General features: G+C 35.8%; 1 protein-coding gene across 7 annotated transcripts in view; it reads left to right on the plus strand.

The window, feature by feature from the left end:
- RAI14 (retinoic acid induced 14) overlaps positions 1-16327 on the plus strand; it is a 183569-nt gene that overhangs the window by 41104 nt on the left and 126138 nt on the right. The gene's annotated exons all lie outside the window — the stretch shown is intronic.

Here is a 16327-nt window from a genome sequence, read left to right on the forward strand (position 1 = left end):
TAACTCTGGAGAACAGAAGCATTCCCCGCCGCCACCACCACTCCCTAACCCTTTCACAGTGAGGTTTGTGAATGGCGTGTTGAATTCTTTTTGTTCCAGAATATGGCTCTCCTAAGCTTTCTTAGGCATAGGTTCTATACCTTAAGAGAAAGCTGAAAAAGTGTTACTATTAAAAGAAAAAAGGAAACTTAATAGCATTTTAAAGCTACCCTTTGAAAGGGGTCCTTTTAACTAAGTTTTATTTTTTTAAAACTAACTTTCTGTCTTAGAATCAATATTGTGTATTGGTTCAAGGCAAGTAAGAACTAGACAATAGGGGTTAAGTGACTTGCCCAGAGTCACAGAGGTAGGAAGTATCAGATCTAGATTTGAACCCAAGGCTGCCTGTCTCTAGGTCTGGTTCTCAATGCACTGAACCAGCTGGCCACCCCTTGAGAATCTTTTTAATTAATTTTATTTTTTTTGAACTTGGGTCCTCTTTATGTTTTCTTTTTATGTTATTTTTATTAATTTTACAAAGTTATATGATTCAGGTTGTCTCCCTCCTTTCTTCCCTCTCCCCCCTCCTGGAGCTGACAGGTAATTCAATCTGGATTATGCATGTATTATCCAGCAAAACATATTTGGGGATCCCTTTTAAAAGAAGTTGTTTTCATAAGAATAGGCTAATGACTTGAATGTCAGAGACAAATGGTCGTTGATTAGACTTCGTCAGTTTATTTTAATTGATCATAATTAAAGGGATCAAACATTCCCTTGATTTTTGCACAGCACATTCCGCAAAAAAAAGTAATGGATCAGTTGTGCTGCTATTGAGTCCTGGGGGAGAAAACAGGAAAGGATCTTTCTCAGAGGAATTAAAACTGTTTACACTTTTCTAAAGATGGCTTCAGAAATCTTATTGAGAAGTTTCTGTTGGGGCTCCCAATCAGGCACCATTTACACCTCTTGTGCAAATTGCCCTGAACAGATCTGTTGGCTGGGAGGGGTCTGTAGAAGGGAATTAGATGGAAGCCTTATATATGCAGCACTTGAATAAGAGGCTTGCTCAGCAATCTTTAAGCCTTGGGTAATTAAGGTGTTTCTAAACCATGGATTTTTTTTTTTTTTGCTTTACCATGAATTATATTTGATGGCTGGGCACAATTGCATTGATGCAATAGGTGGAGATTGTAGTCCTTTGTCATACACACATCCTTTGCCAGTAGCCTGTCCCCTGAGGGTACATCTTGACATGCAGTTTATAGCTCTGATGGATTCTCCACCAAAGGTGTTTGCTGGGTAACTGCATTTTAGTTCCCTAGTTTCTCTGATTTTCAGATGTTTCAGTCAAGAAAAATTTATTAAGTGCCCACCAAGTTCAAAGAAGTCTGATAAGTGCTGAGAAAAGGGAAAAAATGAAAGGAGCCCTGAAAGAGCTTTCCATTCTTTTGGGAGAGATAACATAGATGCATTCAAATAAATCCATGATAATTTTGGGAGGAAGGCACTAGAAACAGATGAGGAAAAGCCTCATGTAGGAGAAAATGTTGTTTGAACTAAACTTTAAAGGAAATTAAGAATTCTAAGAGATGTAACCAAGAAATAATGTTCTAAATGGACTAAATAAATTAATTTAAATTTAAAAAATAAAATGTTAGAAATTGTTTTTACATATACTTGGAGGAAACATTAAAATAAATTTTAAATGTTGTTATAATTTAAAAAAAAGAATTCTAAGAGAAACAGGTGAGGAGAACATGGTATGCACCTCCAATGCAAAGGTATGGCTATGGAAAGTGGGATGTTTTATGTGAGGGATGACCAGAAGGCCAGTTTGACTAACTATAGAGTGCAGGAAAGGTAATAATTCTTTTAAGTCTGGAAAGCTAGGTTGGAGTCAGCTGGTAAATGGCTTTAAATGCCAGACATAGGGATTTATATTTGACTGCAAAAGCAAAAGGGAGCCACTGGAGTTTATTGAGCAGGGGAGAAGTGATTTGTATAACTTTAGATATTGAAGGAACTTAAGAGAATAGCTAGACTGCCCTCTGTTATATAGATGAGTATGGTCCTCTCTTATACAGAGCTAAGTTTCTTGCTCTTAGCACAACTCACATTCTCCAATGGCAGAGACTTACTCCTAGATCTTGTAACTTCCAGTACAATATATTTTCCATCACATTATGATACCAAAGTTGTTTGCCATTTCTTTCTCCAACCCATTTTACAGATCAGGAACTGAGGCCAGTTTTGAACTAAGGAAGATGAGTCTCCTTGACTCTAGATCTGGCACTCTATAAACTGTGTCACCTAGGTGCTAAGTTAGAGTAGGTGACTTCTAAGTATAAACTGTATCACCTAGGTGCTAAGTTAGAGTAGGTGACTTCTAAGGTTCCTCCAACTCTAAATTTGCATTCCTCTGATGAGCCTATGATCAAATACCTGCCTTAAGAAGGGCAGAGGTCATTAGAAAGAAAACTCCACTGCTCCAACAACCTTCTATGGTTTATTTCTATATATAAATCGCTCTGCCAACAATTTCTACGTTCAGAAGAAGTCTATGGGAGCAAGCTGTCATCTGGTCGGTAGGCTAGGTGACAGCATCATTTCTTCTGGGGTTAAAAAATGTTAAATGGCAGCAGTAATGTGTCTGATGCTGATCCTAACTGAATGCTTACATCTATACCAGTAGGTAAAGTAGTACAAGCTTCTGAAACTGGTGGCAGAAGGCACTAGAGTGTTCAGTATTTTAAGTTAAAAAGAGAGATTTAAGGGAAAATAAGACAGAAGAAATAACACAACTATAAGCTAGAACCTTGATTGTATACTTTTGCCCTTAAATTACCACCCAGTCAAACCACTCAACTCTAAAGGAGAGATAATGATAATTAAGAAAGCTTTTATTGTGGCCTGCCAACTTGTTAGTTGGACATATGCCAGCCAGATAGGACTGTGGATATCCAAGATGAGTCTCCGGGTTTGGATTTGGATATCTGAAACAGGAAAATGTGGTCATCAGGACAATTCAGGGCAGAAAATAAGATGAAAAATAATTCATTTGAATGAATGGCCAAATGCCATTCTTGCCCAGTGTGATGGTCACTTTTAGGGAGCTAACTCAATTATCAACTGTTTAATTTCCTTTACCCATGTTTGTGTAATGCGATTGAAAAATGTTTACCTCCAAAATAGATTTTTTGTGTTTTTGGAGGGTAATAAATGAATGAAGAGGAAACAGTTACTATTTGCTTTGATGTAATTTATTCAGCATGGTATGAAGTATGTGGCCAGATTGTTAATGATCTGTCACCTAGAAATAAATGAGGAACTTTTAACATTTCTGTGCCAGTCAATCTAGTGAAGTTTGGGACCCTTTTGCAGAATGTTTTTAAATTCCTAGGATTGCAAAGGAATTTAGCTATTGAAATATAGTTATCAAAATATTAATTAAAAATTTAAAAAACCCTATTCACAGATTTTAAGTTAACAACATCTGCCATAAAAAGTAAAGATAGACATAAGAAAGTCATACACATAGACCATATTAAGGTCACTTTGCTACTCTTGTTTCCCAGGCACTTAGTGAGTTAATCTACGTGCCATCCCCTGGTGTAAACTGATGCCCTTGGTACATGTTTATCTGAACGTTGCGTGTTGTAGTGGAATGAAGTGGACTTTGGGCTCTGTAGTGTGGAATGGATATTATTAGAATTTGGGGTCTGATGATGACAGGCCATAGCCAAACAACATTAGGAAATTAAACACTTGGGGGATCTGTGATTAATAATTAACCAAACAAATTAACAAAAAAAATTAACAATTAGCCAAATAAAATAATAATTATTGTAAATCAAATTTATGTTAGAGTAGAATAGCTTTCCTTCTGAAATACATCATTATTCTAAGCATAATACATTTTCCAATTTTCCATCCCCAAAGGATTACTATTCTGTTATTTTTAGGCAGTGTTGCATATTAATGCCTGATATTTGAACTGCACTGAGCATGCATGTTGGTGCTTTTGTATTCTCTATTATTTCATTGATCTTTAACTCTAAAATAGGCTGGGCAGTTGTACAATCCAAACTAATAAGCATTTTTAAACCCTTATTCTGTGCAAAATATATTAACCTGTAGTTTTTATTCATTTTTCAAAGGTTTGGGGGAGATACAGAATAAGCAAATTATTAAATACCATTTCTGTGTACAAGTGAAGTGCTTTACAACTATCATTTGATCTTCATAACAACTCTGCAAGATGCTATTACTATCCTCATTTTACAGTTGAGGAAACTGAGGCACACAAAGGCTAAGTGATTTGCCTAGGGTCACATGACTACTAAGTGTCTGAGGCAGGATTTGAACTTGAGACTTCATGACTTCACACTTGGGATCCTATGCATTGCACTACCTAGGTTAGCATGACACCTTTGATTTGCCCTTTTTCCATCCTGGGGTAGGATGATCCTCTTTGGGCAATTTAGTGTGGCAATCTGTCCCCTCCTTCATAATGCCAAACCAAGTGTATACATCTGATGATCATAGCCCATTGAAGTTCAAAGGACCCTTTGTGTCTCACCAAGCTAGAATTATGGGCAACACTGGGCTTGTTAACTTATTTTATGGAGGGGGAAACTGATGTGCATAGAGATTTCTTGTCCTTGATTCCACAGCAAGTTTATGGTAGAGTTAGGGTTGAAATTCCAGTGTCTTGAATGTGACCTAGTGTTGTGCCCATTATATTATATTTCTTCCTTTTATGACAACAAAGCAATGAATCTGAGCTAGCCAACTCTTTTTCTCTTGTGATTTACTTAAGGACAAATCTGTTATAGAAACAATGTCTTGTTCATCCATCTTGCAAAATGGCCCTGGGATAATCATGAAATTTGCCTTCTTCACTTGCAATGGGAGCTTTCTTCTAAAAAAATGAGGAATATCACTTGGACTTTAATTTTGCCTTTGAAGACTTTTATTACATTCTGAAATCCAACTGTGCCAAGAGTTTGTAATGAATTTTAATTTGTCTGGGGGGGGGAAATAAAGTTGGACCTTTAAGTTTTTAATACCAGGTTTGTTTGGGACATAAGGATCCTAAAGTGATGAGTAAAGGAATACAATGATAATAAATAAATTGAAGTTCATTTATCGGGTTCTCATTTTATTTAAAAATAGAAACAAAACATGATGAAATGGTTTGCATCCCTGAATCTTTTAATCAGCTGGTATTTATTGATAGCACACTTGGTACTGAATCCTACTAAGCCTTCCAAGGGATATAGAAGGGAAACAAGATTAACTGAGTCAACACTATTGCATAAAATGGGGCAGCACAGACTGTAAGAATTCCAGAGTTGGAAGGAGCTTTGGGGGTCATATAATCAAGTCCTACAATGTGTGGTACCAACTCTAAATGCTGTGGGAATTTGGGGAGGGAGTTATCTCTAGGACTGGAGTCTTCAGGATAGGTTCATTAAAGACATGGGATTTGAGGTAGGGCTTATAGATAGAACAAGAAAAAAAGAGGGTCATGCTTATTTCTAAAATAGGTAGACTGTCTTGTAAATTATACCTGAAATACAACCCAGTGATACTGGAGAAACCCTGGAGATTACCCTTGGCATGGCTTTGAAAATATTTTAAGAGATGCACTCTACTTTCATTGCAATGTATAAAATGACTATTTTAGCTCTGGTCTTATAAAAATGAGCAGAAAGTTCTAAATCATCATTATTTATGCATTTTATGATTATAGTTTGAAAATGTGCTTTTCCTTGCCCCCCCTTTAAATATTTGCAACAGCTAGTATATGATTCAACATGGAAAACTAGCTGTCATCATCAGAAATGGAGCCAGGAAGGTTGGGATTTCCCTTTGCTAATAAAATGCTCAGACTTCTGGTATTTCTCTGTAAATGCCAATTTTTGTGCCTTGAGTGAAAGGGGTGGAGGTTAGGGAGTAGAAATGAGGTTCAGAGAGAGAACTTTGCAATAAATCTTAAAAAGCTAAACTCAAATGAGATGATAGAATACTTTGCAGTTTACTTGGTATGTTTATAATTTTATTATAGGAGATGGAATTTCTGAATTATGAACCCTTTCGTGAAACTAAAGACAATTCTCATTCCATAAAAACATAAGCCTGTACACATTTCTAGGCCACTCAGAAGTCCAAGCTGATTATTATTTTTCTAAGTGAGATAGTGAAAGCTTTGGTTAAGGAATTTAATACTTAATTTTATTATTATTTATTATTATTAAAAATTTAATAATAAGAAGAATCTTGATGAGCCAGAGGGATTCTGCTACCGCAGTCCAAGTTTGCTGACCTTCATGGTGTCCCCTTTCAGTTCATCCTCTAGCATTTTCTTCAAGAGTCGTAACTATTATTTCTATAAATGCCCACAGAAAACAGGTATAAAATAAAATGAGGACAGTGATTCTGGTCATGCCAGGTCACAGTATTTTTGTGGGGAAACATTTTATAAACATTAAAATACCATATAAATGTGGGAAGAGGATTTTTAATATAAGTATTCCTCATTTTGGGAATGTGTTCAATTATTTCTTTTTTTAAAATAAGTTTTGATTAATATCTTTTGTTTTTATATCTACATTTCTTATTGTAACCCTCTTTCACTCCACCATCCAGGAACCATCCCAGATAATAAAGAGGAAGAGTTCAACAAAATTAACAAAAAATCTGGGGAAAAAAAATTCACATATATATGCAGGATTCCACACCTACGGGCCTTATTTTTTAAAGAAAAGTTTAAGAGCACGATATCTTCTCATGTCTTCTTTAAGGCCAAACTTAGACATTACAATATTGCATTGCATTCAGTTGTTGATATTTTAGTTATTCTTTTAATTTACATTCTTGTTATTACTTGAGGTCATGATATATAGTATATTGTTCTTCTGGTTCTGCTTGACTCCCTTTGTATCAATTCATATAAGCCTTTATATGCTTCTCTGTATTCATCAAATTAATTGATTCTTTCAGTACTGTGATTTTATTACATTCATGCACCCCAACTTATTTAGCCATTCCTGAATAGATGGATATGTCCTTAGTCTTTAGTCCTTTGTGACCACGAAAGATCCAGCCAGTGTTGCTCTTCTTTTTTAATTATTTATTTTTCAATTACATGTAATAACAAATTTCCACATAAATTTTCCTAATTTATATGATCCAAATTATTTCCCTTCTTCCCTTTCCACCCCCCTCTCAAAGCTGGAAGCAGTTCAGTGTGGGTTATACATGTACTATCATGCAAAACATGTTTCCATATTGTTCTTTTTTTGTAAGAGAATAAACATATAAAATGGAAAACCCCCAAGCAAAACTCCAAATAAACAACTGAAAAACCATATGTTTTCATCTGCATTCCGACTCCAACAGTTCTTTCTCTGGAGGTAGATGGCATTCTTTGTCATCAGTCCCTCAGAAGTGTCCTGGATCTTCATATTGCTGAGAGTAGCTAAGTCTCTCACAATTGATGATTCCACAGTATGGCTATCACTGTGTCCAGTGTTCTCCTGGTTCTGCTTTTTTAACTCTGAATCAGTTCATGGAGGTCTTTTCAGCTCTTTACAAAATCATCCTGTTAATCATTTCTTATAGCAAAATAGTATTCCATCATCATCAAATCAGTGCTTCTCTTCTAACAGTTTTTTTCCACTTATCAAAAACATTCTCCCTTTAACCTCTCCCTATTCCAATAAAAAAGAAAAAGTGCTTTTAACAACTAAAAATAGTCAAGCAAAACAGATCCCCATATTGTCGTATGCACAAAAATGGGTGTCATTCTGCATCTTTAGTCATCACCGTTCTTTCAGAAGGTGATTTTCTTCAGCATTGGTCCTTTGGAAACTTAGAGAACTGGAGAAGAGAGAAGGGGGGAAGAGAAAGAGGATGATAACTTTTGGTTAATAGATATGAGCTAAGAGAATTCACATTAGATGGATTCAGTCTGTTCTTGAATTAGAGATGCATTTGGGAACTTGAAGAGAAAGGAATAAATAAACATGCAATCAGTCACCAACACTGGTAGATTTTCCCTCTTGTCTCTCTTCTCTACTTTTAATGATAAATCTATTTTTTTTTTTTTGGCATGCTTAAGCCCCATATAAACTCATTGTTTTAGTGAAAATGTTTTCAATTTTCAAAAGGATGTCTGGAAAAGATGCCTATCCAGATTTTTGTAGAAGATCTCAAGATCTAATTCTTCCATTTCAACTTAGATTGCCCATGTTTCTGGTTGGCTGGGAAACATTGGAGATTTTTATAATGTGAGAATAGAAAAAAAGCAGGCATGCAACCAGGTGTTGCCTTTGGTGGTGTTTATTTTGATAAACATTCCCCAATGCTGAGTATTTTGCCAATGATTTTTTCACACACTGGCTACATTTTAGAAAGAGTTTAGGTATCTTTTTTACATATCTGTCCCTTCTTGGAAATGTTTCACAAAAAAAATCAATCAGTCAACAAGCATTTTTATTTATTTATGTGTTGGGCATTGTGCCCAGCATTTAAAGATACAGAGAAGAAGGGGAAAAAGTCTTAGGAAAATCCATCCCCCTGAGGGTATTTCCAAAAAAATTTTTCTATACCGAGTTTTGGAAACTTTGTTTTTTTCTTTTCTCCTAATAATTTTTTTCTTTTTCTTTTTTGGCTACAAACCTAATTCCTAAGCATTTGGGATGATGAACCTGTTGCAGCATGCTGGATTATATTAACCTAAATGATAAGTTTCTTGATAAATGATTAGATGGGAAAGCTGAGCCACTTGGGATACTAGCCAACTGAATTATCAGAATCTTCCTGTTAAAATTCATAATATATATTGGGTGGCCTGTGTATGTTATGCTATGTATTTTGCAGAAGCCTGTTTTAAATAATTTGCTTTCTAGAACTTTCTGATATTGAAATTTTTAGCATTATAGTTGCATTATATAATTTTTATCAAATGTTAACAACTAAAGATTTGCAGATACACAGATTTAGAAATGAAAAGAACTTCAGAGTCCAACTTCCCAAGTTCAATTTTTGCAGTTGAGAAAACTGAGGCCCGAAATGGTTAAGTGATTTGTCCAAAGTCATGCAGATAGAAAGTTTAGATTTGAACCCAGGTCTTCAGACTTCAAAATCAAACACTTTTTCTTGTTTAATTATATCCAACTCATCGTGATCCCATTTGGAGTTTTCTTGACAAGGGTGCTGGAATATTTTGCCATTTTCCTTCTCCAACTCATTTCCTATATGAGGAAACTGAGGTAAACAAGGCTAAGTGACTTGGTCAGGGTCACACAGCTAGTGAGTGTCTGTGGTCAGATTCAAACTCAGATCTAACTGATCCAGGCTTCCCTTTCTTTTTTCTACTGTACTATGATAATTGTTTTTTCACTTTTTTTAAAATCTCAGTGACTAATATAGGATTTTGTAGAGAGTAGGTGCCTAATAAATATATTTTGAATTGAAAGTAGAGACTAAGATGGTTTATTTTGTATTGCTTCCTAGGTACTGGTAGAGTAGGAGTAGACCTAATTAAAAACTTATTTACTAGAAGGACCAATTATGTCAAGTGATAGAGGAATTTTAAAAGAATTCTTTATGATTTTACTACAGTTTCCCTATTTGTGTAAATGCATTTAAAAAGAAAACATTACCTTTTGTCTGAGTATTGATTCTAAGGCAAAAGAGTGATAAGGGCTAGGCAATGGGGCTAAAGTGATTTGCCCAGTGCCCCACAGCTAGGAAGAGTCCGGAGGCCAGATTTGAACCTATGACCTTCCATTTCTGGCTCTGGCTCTCCCAATCCACTGAGCCTCCTAGCTGACCCTGTAAATACACTTTTAACACAACTAATTAAAGTTAGATATTGTAATTTTACTTTGAAATAAACATTTCACCCTACTAGCCCTATTCTCATTGCTTTATGTATTTTTTTAAAAGTGTCAATTTGACACAGTTTAGACCTTCAAGGTATTCTTAAATTCAGATTTAATGAACTCATCTGCACTGTCCAGGATGAAAAGGCTGTTGAAGCAGGCAATGAACATTTTCTACTGTTCCATGCTGCAAAGCCTTTTGCATTCTTTGGAGAAGCCATAGATGAAGTTGATATCAGCATACTCTTAGTTGGCTTAAAGTAGGAAAGAATTTTGGGATGCTGACTTTTATTGACTGGCAGCAAACTGTCTCCAAGGACAGGTTGCCCCATCCAAATAACCCCCATGAAGAATTAGTTGCTCTTAGGGAAGTAGCTCCCATTATAAAGCATAACAGCATATTAACCTCCCTGTAGATAGTATTGCAAATCATGAGCCATTTTACCTGGAGTCCCAAGGGAATGGGATGACTTAGGATGAGCTCCAGTACTTGAGACTTGGTATTTTGTTCTCCATCAGTTTTGCATATTCTTGTTCCAGCAACTCCCCAGGGATGGGGTCCAGGTTGAGTGTTTAGCCCTTGGACATAGTAGCCTTGAAAGATAAATGGATAGGAAAGGCATGTAAACGAAGAGGGGATTAACCTTTTTCTGTCAATCCCTTTGGTGGTCTAATGAAGTCTAAAGACCCCCTTTCCCTTCATCAGTTCATCATCATCATCCCTTCTATTGAGAAATAAGATGGAGTATCTCATTATTTTATTTGTAGTTTCTACAATTTGTACAAATCTACAAATTGGCTAGGACTATTAATTTTGTTTTTTCTTTTAATATTTTATTCTTCCCAATTACATGTAAAAACACTTTTAACATCAATTTTTTAAAATGTTGAGGACAAAATTGTCTCACTCCCTTCCTTGAGAAGGAAAGCAATTTGATAGGGACATGTATAGTCATATAAAACATTTCTATACTAGTCATGCTGTGAGGGAAAACATAGACCAAAAACCCCAAGAAAAATTTTAAAAGTTTTAAAAAATGTATACTTTGATCTGCATTCAGACTTCATCAGTTCTTTCTCTGGAAGTGGATAATGTTTTTCATCATAAGTCCTTTGAAATGATCTTAGATCATTGTATTATTGAGAATAGCTAAGTTATTTACACTTGATCATTGTACAGTATTACTGTTACTCTATATGATGTTCTCCTGATTCTGCTCAGTTCACTTTGCATCAGTTCATCTAAGTTTTCCAAGATTTTTCTGCTTATCATTTCATAGAGCACAGTAGTATTCAATCACAATCATATGCCAAAACTTCTTCAGCCATTCCCTAATGGGTGGGCATCCCCTCAGTTTCCAATTCTTTGCCACCATAAAAAGAGCTGCTATAAATATGTTTGTATATAAAGGTCCTTTTCCTTTTGTTTTGATCTCTTTGGAATATAAACCCAGTAGCAGTATTGCTAGGTCGAAGGGTGTGTACAATTTTATAGGGCTTTGGAAATAATCTTTTCTCAGAATAATGTTTTTAAATGCATAAAGTAAAATACATAGAATTTCAAGGGAAACTATATTGAAATAACAATTGTAAAATAAGTTGGGGTTTTTTTTTAATTCATGGACCCCAGGTTAAGAATTCCAGAAATGAAGGGAACAATATGAACAGGGAAATGAGCAACGTTTGGGTCAGAGAGAGAAATTGGCTGTGAGAGGAGGTGGGAAGAGAGGATGTCAGTGTAATAGAAGCAGATGGTTCCTGTTGGGGAATGGCAGGAAACAGAGGTTGACAAGTAGGGGTGGGGCCAGTCTGTGTAAAACCCAGAAAAAGAAGCAAAGAAGTTGAGATTTAATGTGGCAGTCAGAGGAAAACCATTGCAGACATTTGATAAACACAATATCTTAGAAAGATTAGTTTGTTAGTAGGCTATAGGATGGATTAGAGGGTGAAGAAACCAGAACCAGTGAGGCCAGATGGAGGTCATCGCAGTAACGAAGGCATAAGGTATCAGGGACCTAGACTTGAAGGATGACTGTGGAAATGGAGAGGAAGGGACAGATATCATGTATGTGACTAGAAATGAGTGTGACGAAGATGCAGAGAGTTGGTGATAACTCCAATGATTATATTCAGATTGATATCCAAACAGGAACTCTGAAGGTACCCTGACCATTATTTTCTCTCCCTTTCTGACCTAGGTATCCCAAGCTAAGTCTGCCCAGATCATATGAGAAATTTGGTGGTGGTTGGGACAGGATATTATTAGGCTAATACTTGATAATCAGCTAAAATGTTTAGAGACATAAGAACTTTTTAATTTAATGAGAGACAGTTATTGGCTTAAAAAATCTTTGCAAAATAGACCTTTGGGTAAAGTATTTTTTTTCCTATTTACTCATGGGAGGTATGTTTGTCTAATCAAGCAGATGTCTATATTTTGGAACTCTTGCTTCTTGCCCTAATTTCCTTACATGATTGGCTGATAACTTAGATATCATGGGAAAACTCTGATCATAACTGATTATAATTCTGGTGAGCTTCCCCAAACAGATTTTCAATTAGCTGTCTTGGAGAAACTTGATGAGATAATCTAAAGTTAGCTCCCAGTCCTGAGATAAGAAGGGTGGGAAGCCCATAGATAGAAGAAGCTGTCAAACTTGTTTTTTAAGGGTGGGGAGGAGGGACATCCAAAATGCAAATTTGGATCAGTCTTAAGGGATCTTAGGGTTGGGTTTTCTCTTATAAAAAAGTATAGGTGGCAGATAAATTTCATTATTTTTTAGAAGGTTTAGAGTACAGTTTTCCCCTGGATGATCACATCCTTTAGTCTATTCTTTGTGATTTTGCCCATCCCTATCTGAATTACATGAAATATAGATTAATAATAATAATTGCTAATAGATACAGAGCTTTTTAAAGTTTGCTAAGCAGTTGTTCCCTTATTTTATGCTAGACTCCAACAGCCACAGAATGTAAGCCCTTTGAGGGCAGGGATGATTTTATTGTTTCATTTTTGTGTCTAGAGAACCTGTTCCATTGCCTTGCCCAAAGCAGGAACTTTCTAAATGATTGTAGATGTGTACTTGGACAATTTTGAGAGCTACTTTGGTTGTATGTGGAGTGCTGAGCTCATGAAATAGAGGTCATGGATTCTTGTTGACCATTTACTTAGCTTTGCTCCAATTCCTTGTACAGGAAGCACTCAGTGTTCTTGCTTTGCTTTGTGTCTATATGTTTCTCATTCTGTCTGTCTTTCTGTCTCTGTTTCTCCCCACCCCCAATTCCCCCCGATACGAATTGATGCCTTTGATGCAAGCCATCTACAGCAGAGAAAACTACTCAAATTCATTTCTTGCTGCTGACAGGACTCTGCAATATTAACTGATGCTATAATTCTCCTGGTAAATGTCACTTATGTGAGTATTATATTTACATCATTTTTAGTATTTTAAGAGTTTTTTTTTTAAATCCTACCCTTTTGTCTTAGAATTGATACTAAATATTGGTTCAGTTCCAAGGCAGAAGAGTGATAAGGGCTTTTATTAAGCTTTTAATTGAGATTAAGTGACTTGACCAGAATTATACAGGTAGGAAGTATCTGAGTCTAGATTTGAACCCAGGTCCTCCTGACTCTAGGTCTGGCACTCCATCCAGTATTGCCTAGTTGGCCCTAAAAAGGTTTTAAAGGAAATTGTATTTTTTCTTAAACTCCCTTATACTTAGGACATAAATACTAAGAGGCAGAGGCTATATATAAACCATTAGGAAGTATGTTCTTTTGGTAATAAGGAAATTTTATTTAAAGCTTTTACATAAGATTTTCATAGTTTAGAGAATGACCAAACAAGATGTGGTTGTTGCTCATTCATTTCAGTTGTGTCTAATTCTTTGTGATCTCATTTGAAGATTTCTTAGCAAAGATACTGGAGTGTTTTGCCATTTCCTTCTCTAGTTCATTTTATAGATATGGAAAATGAGGCAAGTAGGGTTAAATGACTTGCCCAGAATCACATAGCTAGTTAAGGGTCTAAGGCCAGATATAAACTTGGGTCTTCCTGACTAGGCTTGGTGTTCTGTCCTTGCACCATCTAGCTTCCTAAACAAGATGCAGTGGAATGTTACAGTGCTATGAAAATGATAAAACACACCAAACTTAGAGAAACAGCGAAAGACCCAAATATACTGATGCAGAGTGAAGAAAGCATAACCAGAAAAACAGTGTACACAATGTAAAGATATTGTGAAGAAAAAAATATGGTAGGAAAAATAGATCATGTGAAAATAAAATATCAAAAAATAGAAATAGAAAGAAAAGCAACTAAACACTCAAAACTGAATGCTTTGAAATTGTAATGCCCTAAAGAAGAGATAAGGGATGCTCCATTGGGGAAATAAGGGACTGTGTGTGTGGGTTACTGTGTATTCTTCAGAATCTTTATGTTGTTTAATTTTTCAGAACCTTTTTCTTCCTTTCTTCATATTTAAAAGATGTTTTCCTTGGAGTGAGTTGGGTAAATTATGGTGGGAAAAAAACTGGTCATATGAAAATAAAATATCAAGAAATTTGTTTTAATAAATTACACAAAGAGGTCAATTATCTCAAAAAATGGCTTGGATTTGGTGGGATGGGATTTATTACCAGGTTGTGCCAGTAGAAATATATGCTTTTCCCAGAAGAAAGAAATATAACAGAAGGAGTAAAGTATTAATACCCTTGGACTATATTTGGGTTTTCTAAATATATTTTTATTGATAAACTGTGTTTGGTTCTAAAACTGCTGGGGTGAAAATAGAGAAAGGGCAGAGCCTAAGGAATTTGGGTCACAACAAGTCTAAGGTAACCTAGCACAGGTGTCAAACCGGAAACTAGCAAACCAGATTAAAATGTATTTGGGAAATGTTTACATATACGATGTAGCATAGATAATGTTATTTCATGGTTTCCTAAGTCAAGTATGCTGCTGCCAGGGTTCCAGTTCTATTTGAGCAGTGTTTCCATCTATCAGAAAGGTTGAGGAAGTTCTGAGCTGTAATGAGCTATGCTGATTTGGTATCTTTATTCATTCATTTGACATTGCTGTGGTATGTTGCTGGTTGAACAGGATGCCTAAGGTGAGGCGAACTAGCCCATGTTGGAAATGGAATAGGTAAAAACTCTTTTTGTGATTATGAATGAGTAGCCCTTGCCTGGGACAGATAGAGGTGACAGGGGTTTTTAAAAGCATTTTATAACCTTTTGAGGAAGGCTGAATCCCTCTGAGATACGTACTTATGTACTTGCTTGAAAATTCACAAACCTGAAAGCAGATGCTTGTTCAAAAGCATTTAGATAAGATCCTTCTGGTGGTAATTGAAAAAACAAAAACAGAACTCTTAGGAGCCTCCCTCTGCCAATATAGATTACAGCCCCTCTGTAACTTAGCTGGTAGAGAAGAGAGAGGGGAGAATAGTGAGGACAGGAAGTGAACGTCAGATGGGGATCCCTATGGATTTTCACTGACATCTCCAGAGTTCAGGGTAGGGTTAATTAGAAATTGGAGCTTCTCCTGGGTGGGGCATCTGTTTTTCCCCATAATTTGAGGGTTACCAGAGATATTCCCTAATTGTTTTCTCCATCTTCATTTTGGACTGGGCCTCTTTTGCTCCCCCACATGCCCAGTGCCCCATCCCCTGTTCTTGCTTGGCTCTGAGTAAGCTCCCCTCTTTTAACTAATTTTAAAAAATGCTAAGGGTGGGGGAAAAGTTGAATCTAAAGAATTTTTTTGTCATATTGACAGATAGAGGACATCTAATACCTTCATTTACTGTACCACTATTATTGGTGGTCCATTTTTTATTCAAACAGTATGAGATACTAATGCATATAGTAATAATGGACTCTTCTATGGTGCTTTACTTGTATTATATCATACTTTATATATATTCTATTACAAAGCTCTGCAATGGTACTCACCCTGTTGGACTATAAACTTTGTGAGACAAGGACCTTGCCCTAGCTAAGCTTCATATATATTCTTCATTTCCTTGCACTGTCTTCTGTACTTAATGCTTTCTTTGTAACCCTGGGTAAATCATTTGACCTCTCTTGGCTTCGGTATTCTTTCTTGTCAAATAAACAAGTTGAAATATATGGCTTCTGAGGTACCTTCCATTTCTAGGTCCCAGATCTTATACTAGGGTTCTAATATATTTGTTGAATTAACGAATGAATGTGTGTATGTGCAATAACTAATACTTTTCTCAAATTTTAATCCAGATTTTATAATAAATATATTACTATTGTTAATTACTACCATTATCCTTTCTTAAATGAGAGCTACACCTATAACTTAAATATATTTCTTTAACTCATTGATAACTTAGACAAAGCATTTATTAAACTCTGTTTACTGAGTACTGTGCTACACTCTAGGGACATAAACACAAGCAAGCAAGGCAGTTTCTCCTCAATG

The sequence above is a fragment of the Monodelphis domestica genome, chromosome 3 (genome assembly GCF_027887165.1).
Source record: "Monodelphis domestica isolate mMonDom1 chromosome 3, mMonDom1.pri, whole genome shotgun sequence".
NCBI lineage: Eukaryota > Metazoa > Chordata > Mammalia > Didelphimorphia > Didelphidae > Monodelphis > Monodelphis domestica.